The sequence below is a fragment of the Littorina saxatilis genome, linkage group LG12, assembly GCF_037325665.1.
Source record: "Littorina saxatilis isolate snail1 linkage group LG12, US_GU_Lsax_2.0, whole genome shotgun sequence".
NCBI classification, from domain to species: domain Eukaryota; kingdom Metazoa; phylum Mollusca; class Gastropoda; order Littorinimorpha; family Littorinidae; genus Littorina; species Littorina saxatilis.
In genome coordinates, this window is record NC_090256.1 from 84,857,702 (window position 1) to 84,866,074 (window position 8,373).

The 8,373-nt window shown below is 36.5% G+C and overlaps 2 long non-coding RNA genes across 2 annotated transcripts in view; one reads left to right on the forward strand and one right to left on the reverse strand.

The window, feature by feature from the left end:
• LOC138983014 (uncharacterized) overlaps positions 1–4,461 on the reverse strand; it is a 5,992-nt gene extending 1,531 nt beyond the window's left edge. The window contains exons 1-4 of the long non-coding RNA XR_011461035.1: positions 4,321–4,461; positions 3,879–4,040; positions 2,826–2,963; positions 2,083–2,240 (exon numbers count right to left, since the gene is read on the reverse strand). This is a non-coding gene — a long non-coding RNA (uncharacterized lncRNA). The remainder of the gene's footprint in view (positions 1–2,082; positions 2,241–2,825; positions 2,964–3,878; positions 4,041–4,320) is intronic.
• Positions 4,462–4,623: 162 nt separating this feature from the next.
• Positions 4,624–7,283, forward strand: LOC138983016 (uncharacterized). Its single transcript, XR_011461036.1, has 3 exons — positions 4,624–4,763; positions 5,308–5,400; positions 6,056–7,283. It is a non-coding gene; the product is annotated as an uncharacterized lncRNA (long non-coding RNA).
• Positions 7,284–8,373: the final 1,090 nt, after the last annotated feature.

Genomic DNA, 8,373 nt, shown 5'->3' on the forward strand with positions numbered 1-8,373 from the left:
ACACACACACTAACAGACACATACACTAACAAAAACATACACTTACAAACACACATACACACACATTAGCAGTAACAAACACATACAATACATGTACTAAGAAACACACCCAGGTATACACACATACACACACAGACACACAGGCGCGCATACACACACACACACAGGCGCAAGTCCACATATATATGCAAAATCAAAAGTCTCAGCCCAATTTGTAACAAGAGAGAAAGAGAGAGAGAGAGAGAGAGTGTGTGTGTGTGTGTGTGTGTGTGTGTGTGTGTGTGTGTGTGTGTGTGTGTGTGTGTGTGTGTGTATGTTGCAAGCATTACACAACTGATATTGAAATTAAGCACCACAGGAAAAAATAAGTCGCGTAAGGCGAAAATACATTTAGTCAAGTAGCTGTCGAACTCACAGAATGAAACTGAACGCAACGCAACGCAGCAAGACCGTATACTCGTAGCATCGTCAGTCCACCGCTCACGGCAAAGGCAGTGAAATTGACAAGAAGAGCGGTTTAGTAGTTGCGCTGAGGAGGATAGCACGCTTTTCTTTACCTCTCTTCGTTTTAACTTTCTGAGCGTGTTTTTAATCCAAACATATCATATCTATATGTTTTTGGAATCAGGAACTGACAAGGAATAAGATGTTTTTAAATTGATTTCGAAAATTTAATTTTCATATTAATTGTTATATATATATTTAATTTTCAGAGCTTGTTTTTAATCCAAATATAACATATTTATATGTTTTTGGAATCAGCAAATGTTGGAGAATAAGATGAACGTAAATTTGGATCGTTTTATTTTATTTTATTTTTTTTTACAATTTTCAGATTTTTAATGACCAAAGTCATTAATTAATTTTTAAGCCACCAAGCTGAAATGCAATACCGAAGTCCGGGCTTCGTCGAACATTACTTGACAAAAATTTCAACCAATTTGGTTGAAAAATGAGGGCGTGACAGTGCCGCCTCAACTTTCACGAAAAGCCGGATATGACGTCATCAAAGACATTTATCAAAAAAATGAAAAAAACGTATGGGGATATCATTCCCAGGAACTCTCATGTCAAATTTCATAAAGATCGGTCCAGTAGTTTAGTCTGAATCGCTCTACACACACACACACACAGACAGACACACACACACACGTACACCACGACCCTCGTCTCGATTCCCCCCTCTACGTTAAAACATTTAGTCAAAACTTGACTAAATGTAAACAAGTCGCGTAAGGCGAAAATACAATATTTAGTCAAGTAGCTGCCATTTTTCAGCAAGACCGTATACTCGTAGCATCGTCAGTCCACCGCTCATGGCAAAGGCAGTGAAATTGACAAGAAGAGCGGGGTAGTAGTTGCGCTAAGAAGGATAGCACGCTTTTCTGTACCTCTCTTTGTTTTAACTTTCTGAGCGTGTTTTTAATCCAAACATATCATATCTATATGTTTTTGGAATCAGGAACCGACAAGGAATAAGATGAAAGTGTTTTTAAATTGATTTGGACAATTTAATTTTGATAATAATTTTTATATATTTAATTTTCAGAGCTTGTTTTGAATCCGAATATAACATATTTATATGTTTTTGGAATCAGAAAATGATGGAGATTAAGATAAACGTAAATTTGGATCGTTTTATAAATTTTTATTTTTTTTTACAATTTTCCGATTTTTAATGACCAAAGTCATTAATTAATTTTTAAGCCACCAAGCTGAAATGCAATACCGAACCCCGGGCTTCGTCGAAGATTACTTGACCAAAATTTCAACCAATTTGGTTGAAAAATGAGGGCGTGACAGTGCCGCCTCAACTTTCACGAAAAGCCGGATATGACGTCATCAAAGACATTTATCAAAAAAATGAAAAAAACGTTCGGGCATTTCATACCCAGGAACTCTCATGTCAAATTTCGTAAAGATCGGTCCAGTAGTTTAGTCTGAATCGCTCTACACACACACACACACAGACAGACGCACATACACCACGACCCTCGTTTCGATTCCCCCTCGATGTTAAAATATTTAGTCAAAACTTGACTAAATATAAAAAGACGACACTGAGTTAAACAATTCACTTACTGGTCAACAGTGTGAACTTTCAGCACAGACAATGGAAACTTCGATGTTTTTCCCCCTTCTGATTGAATGACTTTGGTACAATCATCTGTCATCAATGAACTCATCATTCTTCCCACCAGTCCAGACACCTTCCCACCAATTGCAGACTTGTTTGTTATCTGAGCGAATAAAAGTCAATATAAATACATGTCATGTGCACAGGAATGAGAACAAGGATTCTCAGTTAGGCAACAAAAAAAAAATAGGTGTGGTTACGGTAACATAGCCAAAATAAAATAGGGTAGGAAGGTAGGCAATCACTTTTTTTTGGTTTTAACTTTTTTTTCTAACGTGTACAAATTAAACCTAGTTGACAGGGAAATAAGTGTGCGACTCGGGCGCTTTCGCTTTCATTGCGTTTTCTGCACTCGTTTATTTGGGGTTTTTTGGTTGTTTTTTGACAAATTTGTAATAAAAAGTTATAGGGTCGGCCCAAAAAAATAGGGTAGGTCGGGTTACCGTAACCACATCTATTTTTTTTTTAGGCCTTATCACAAAAACAAAAACAAACAAGCACAGAATGACAACATGTTTTCCTAAATTTTATTAAACTTAAAGACAGAAAAGTTCATCATACCAGTCCATCACTGAAACAGAAACGGTTGATATATGAATTTATATGAGTGTGTGTGTGTGGGTGGGGGGGTGGGTGGGTTGTGGGTCTGTTGCAAGCAATAATTATACATGTACCAAATTGTACTCACTGTTTTCAAAGCTGATAATTGTAAACCTTGATGGGTTGTCCCCTTCCAACTGCATGCTTTGGTACAGCCATCCTTCAGACTGTGGCCCCCTCCCATTGCCACCTCTCTCTCTCCGATTGTAGACAGGATTTTTTTCATCTGAAAGAAATAATGTCCAATTAATACGAATTTGCACAAAGGACTGGAAACAGAATTGAAAGTAATTCTGATTTAACCAACAAATTTACAAAAGCACATTGATAGATTATTTTCCCTAATATGTTCCAACAGACAGTTGAGTAATTACAGGTCACCAGAAAGGTCCACCACTGAAACAGGTACAGTTCAAATTGGAGTTTGTGTGTGTATGTACATGTGGAAAGGGGTGGGGTGGGATGGGGGATGCGTGTGTACATGTGTGAGTGTGTGTTTTGCAAGCATTACACAACTGATTATATAATAATTGCACAACAAATTGTTCTGTCAGTTACATTGAAAACTCATTTAAACAAGAAGAGCAAACGCTCGATCGAGTCACTTTCGCAGTTCTGAATATTATATGAGGCATCAGATGGACAGGAAGAAATTGCTATTCACAACACAATGAGTCACGTTCACATAAAATTTGAGCCCGGTCACTTTTATAGTTTCCGAGAAAAGCCCAACGTTAAGTTGTGTGTTGCCGAACAGAAAAGGCTAGTTATCTCCCTTGTTTTTCTGATAACGTTCGTAAAAGGCTACAGATGTAAATACTTTGATGTAAAGAATAATCCTACAAAGTTTCAATCACATCCGATGAACTTTGTCAAAGATATAAAATGTCTAATTTTTCCTTTGACGCTGACCTGTGACCTTGAAAAAGGTCAAAGGTCAACGAAACCATCGTTAAAGTGTAGAGGTCATTGGAGGTCACGACTAAACAAAATATGAGCCCGATCGCTTTGATAGTTTCCGAGAAAAGTCCAACGTTAAGGTGGTGTCTACGGACGGCCGGCCGGACGGCCGGCCGGACAGACTAACACTGACCGATTACATAGAGTCACTTTTTCTCAAGTGACTCAAAAACCCACTTACTGTTTTCCAATGCAAACCTTCAGCTTGTTGAAGAATGGAAATTGGTTTTGCCTTTTCCCATCCAAATGCGATGAACGGCCATGCCATCAATCAGCTCACTGTTCTTTTGACCAGTTAAGGCACCTCCCCACCAAATGCAGACAGTTTTTTTGTGGTATAAATCTGAAAGAATAAAAGCTATTTATTATGCACAACAGAATCATATTAAAAAGGATTCTTAGTTAAAATCACCATTTCAGGCAACAACAACAATAAAGAAAAACAGCAAACACCTAAACACACACACGGTGACACACACACACACACACACCTAAGAAACAAAGCAAACTTTTTAGTCTCATCAGTCATGTATTCCAAGAGATAAAAAATACATCTGATCTAGTCTCAATAATTAGCAAATCTATCTTCCAAGTTCCATGGCATAGGCAATACGAATACTCACTCAAAGTTTGTAAAAATCTTGAAACCAGTCCAGTTATGTCTTGCGCCTTCGGTCTTAGTATTGGACTGTCCAGTCTGGTTCGTTTCTGTTGGTGTATCATAGTGCTCTTGCAAAGTTCTGCCAGTGCCAGTTCCCAATCTTCCTCCATCAGCACAACTTGCCGTTACGTCCTTCGATAACTAGAAACGAAAATTCTGAGTGACCTCCCTTGATCGCCAAGGGACATTACTCTCAGTCTCAAACTTTTCACTGTGGAACTGGAATCGAAATTAAAAAAAGTTTCTGTAACAGTTTTTAACACGCTAGCAACTTCAAAGTCAGTGTGACTGCTGATACATGTATAAGATAACATGCTACACTTCAGCATATCAGGAATACACACTACAGATCTTGTGACGCTGAGGCGAATGGCAAATGGAACTTTCAGCACTGAAGAAATTCAGGTAATGTTGTGATTCACGATCCGTTGGCATTGTGATTGTTGACTTATTTTTCATACGAGTCACAAATATCAAAGCAATATCATGCATAACGATTGGAAAGGTGGATTTCTCTCTCTTTCTTTCCTGCCTTCTGTCTCTTTCTTTCTCTGTTTCAGTCTCTCTCTGTGTCTTTCTGTCTCTAGACTCTCTCTGTTACTCTCTCTCTCTCTCTTTCTCTCTCAATCTGAAAATTTCTCTCTCTCTCTCTCTCAATCTGATACTTTCCACACATGTGCACCCAGGGCACTTACTGTTCAATCTTACAGCTTCAGGTCAAATGCATTACTGTACAGTAAATAAGAGATCTCAGGAGAGGCATGGGGAGTAATTTTCGAAAATGATCTATTCAAAGACACTTAAAACAAGGTTTGATTGACAACTGCTCTCTCCCTCCCCCCCCCCCCCCCCCATTCCCACTCTCTATGTCTTCATTAACAAGTAAAGATTTGAGTGTGTTTAGACTATTGTAATTAATGCAATTCACACATCAATGCTTTCATTGCAGGGTGGGAGGAATTACCATGAGGATGGAACAGAAAGCATTCACAGGGATGTAAACTACAAGGTACAACCCCGACATTCTGGCTGTTGAGGCCAAGTAAGTGTGTGTCACTGTGTGTGTCACTGTGTGTGTGTGTGTGTGTGTGTGTGTGTGTGTGTGTTTGCAGGTAAAATCCTTGTTTAACGCTAAGATGAATGTTCCAGCAGTCATATTATTATATAACAGAAAATCATATTTGAGAGAAGGCAGTGTTATTGTCAGGCCTCAGCATAGGGTCATTGATACGTGTAATTCTTGGCTGGTCGGCCATCACATCATTTCGACATGCAGGAGGTCTTCTGACAGAACAATTTGTTGTAGCTGGGACATCTTTACCTATACATATTTTTAGTCAAGGTCCAACTGACATTCCATTGTCTTAGTCTGGGGAACATTTTTGGGAAGGTGTTCTGTGTGTGTGTAGGTGGGGTGGGGGTGGACGGGTGGGTAGGGCTGTTGTCCGTGCCAGGCAGCATTGACATAGAGCATTTCATTCAAACACAGAATGATGCTATCAAAGTTAGCAAATTCACAGAAGTAAATTCAACAATATTGGCATAATGCAAAGACAATTTAAACCTTATTTACCTTCAGTTCTATGTTCAGCAAAGAACACCAACAAAGAAGACATAATTATAGTGTTTACACTGAAGTTCTCAAATAACACTGCATTCTTTATGTTTTAAGATTGTTGCATTCTTTGTCTTTGCAGGTGTCATAGCATGTGGAGCAGATCTTCAAAGTCGCCTATTGCAGACATATCATCGTCTGCACTGGTTGTATCAACAACTTTTTCCATGGCTACTGCTGCAGATTTAACAAATATATCGTCTGCTGCAAACTTAACAACTTCTGTGTCTGCTCCTGCTTAAAATTCAACAATTCTTGTTGACTGGTGCTGCTGCAAAGTGAATGACTTCTTTGTTTGCTGCTGCAGATTTAACAAGTATATCGTCTGCTGCAAATTCAACAACTTTTTTGTCTGCTGCTGCTCCTGCTGCAAACTCAACAACTTCTGTGTCTGCTCCTGCTTAAAATTCAACAATTCTTGTTGTCTGGAGCTGCTGCAAAGTGAATGACTTCTTTGTGTGCTGCTGCAGATTTAACAAATATATCGTCTGCTGTAAATTCAACAACTTCTTTGTCTGCTGCAGATACTACACATTCAACAACTTCTGTGTCTGCTCCTGCTTCAAATTCAACAATTCTTTTTATCTCCTGCTGCAAAGTGAGCGACTTCTTCCTCTGCTGGTGGTGTTGCAAATAACCTCATATTTCCTTGTCTCTTGTGGCATCATTTTGGATGTATAATATATATATCTGCAAAGAACTTTTTAAACCCAAAAGATGGAATAGAATTGGTAAATTTCTAGGTACAGAACCTAAAAGTGTGGTATATATATCCAAACTCACTTCTAGAAACTTTAGAACTGATTCAACTTTTGACATTTTTATCATGGTTTTATTTTTTATTTTTTATATTGTGGAAATATCAAGGAATGATGAATAAATGTTTACAACATATTGTCAAAACATGTTTCTAATGGTTTTATTTATTTTTCTTGTTTTGTTTTATGTTAGCATGTACACTCTTTGGCTCAAAATATGAGACCTGGCCAGTACCATCCTTGCAATGAGACAGAGATAAAAAAAAAAATCAACAGCCTGCATGCTCTCCGGATTAAGTAATACAACAAGATCATATAGCGTTAGCTGCAAAGTTAACCGTTCTCACCAAAAACCTTTTTCAAACTTTGATTTGACTTTACATGTTGGTGTTTGCTTGTCTTTTTTTAACATGGTTTTTAGCTACATATATAACACTACAACAACAGCAGACAGAAAAGACTATGGGAAATGCATCTTCAAATAAGAAAAAAATTTAAAAAGCAAAATAAAAAATTAAATAAAATTATTTTCCTTATGATTTGTTTGATTATGTTTTTGGGGGGGTTCTTTTTAATGTTTGCACTCAACGTGAAAAATACGTTCAAACAGCCATTGTATTATACTTTTATTTTGGTCAAATTGATATTAGCGGTAAACGTTAAATTAACGTTAATTTAACGTTATATTATGGTTTTATTTTGGTTGAATTAACGTTAAATGTTAACGTTAATTTAACGTTTATCTTGATGAGCAAACTAACCTAAATCTAACGTTAATTTAAGGTTAGCCATAAAACATGAAATAAACGTTAGCCATACAACATAAAACTAACGTTAATTTAACGTTACATTATGGTAATTTTTTTTATTATTTTTTTTTACAAATAAATTTTGTTGAAACGTTTGTTTTTGATATAATATGTCAATTTTATTTTTTTTACATTTTTATTTTTTTCAAATTTTTTTTTTTCAAATTTTTTTGTTGTTGCTTGTTATTGTTAATGTCAATGTTACCACCACAACAATAACAACATTTTTTTTGTGTGTTGCTTTTGCTTTGATTTTGAACGGTTATGTGTCAACGTTTATTTAACGTTTTTTTAACGTTTCAGTGCAAACCGTTTTTTTTGTGTTTTCGGGCAAACGTTAAATTAACGTTTGAAATTGGTTTGATTTTGAACGGTTATGTGCCAACGTTAATTTAACGTTATTTTAACGTTTCAATGCAAACCGTTTTATATTGGTTTTCAGGCAAACGTTAAATTAACGTTTAAAAATGGTTTGATATTGAACGGTTATGTGTAAACGTTTATTTAACGTTATTTTAACGTTTCAATGCAAACCGTTTTATATTGGTTTTCAGGCAAACGTTAAATTAACGTTTAAAAATGGTTTGATATTGAACGGTTGTGTGTAAACGTTTATTTAACGTTATTTTAACGTTTCAATGCAAACCGTTTTATATTGGTTTTCAGGCAAACGTTAAATTAACGTTTAAAAAAGGTTTGCCATGAAAACGGTTTGCTTGCTAACGTTAATTTAACGTTAATTTAACGTTTGCTTTAGAACCGTTTTTCTGCTAACGTTAATTTAACGTTAATTTAACGTTTAATGCTAACCGTAAACCAAAATCTAACCATGC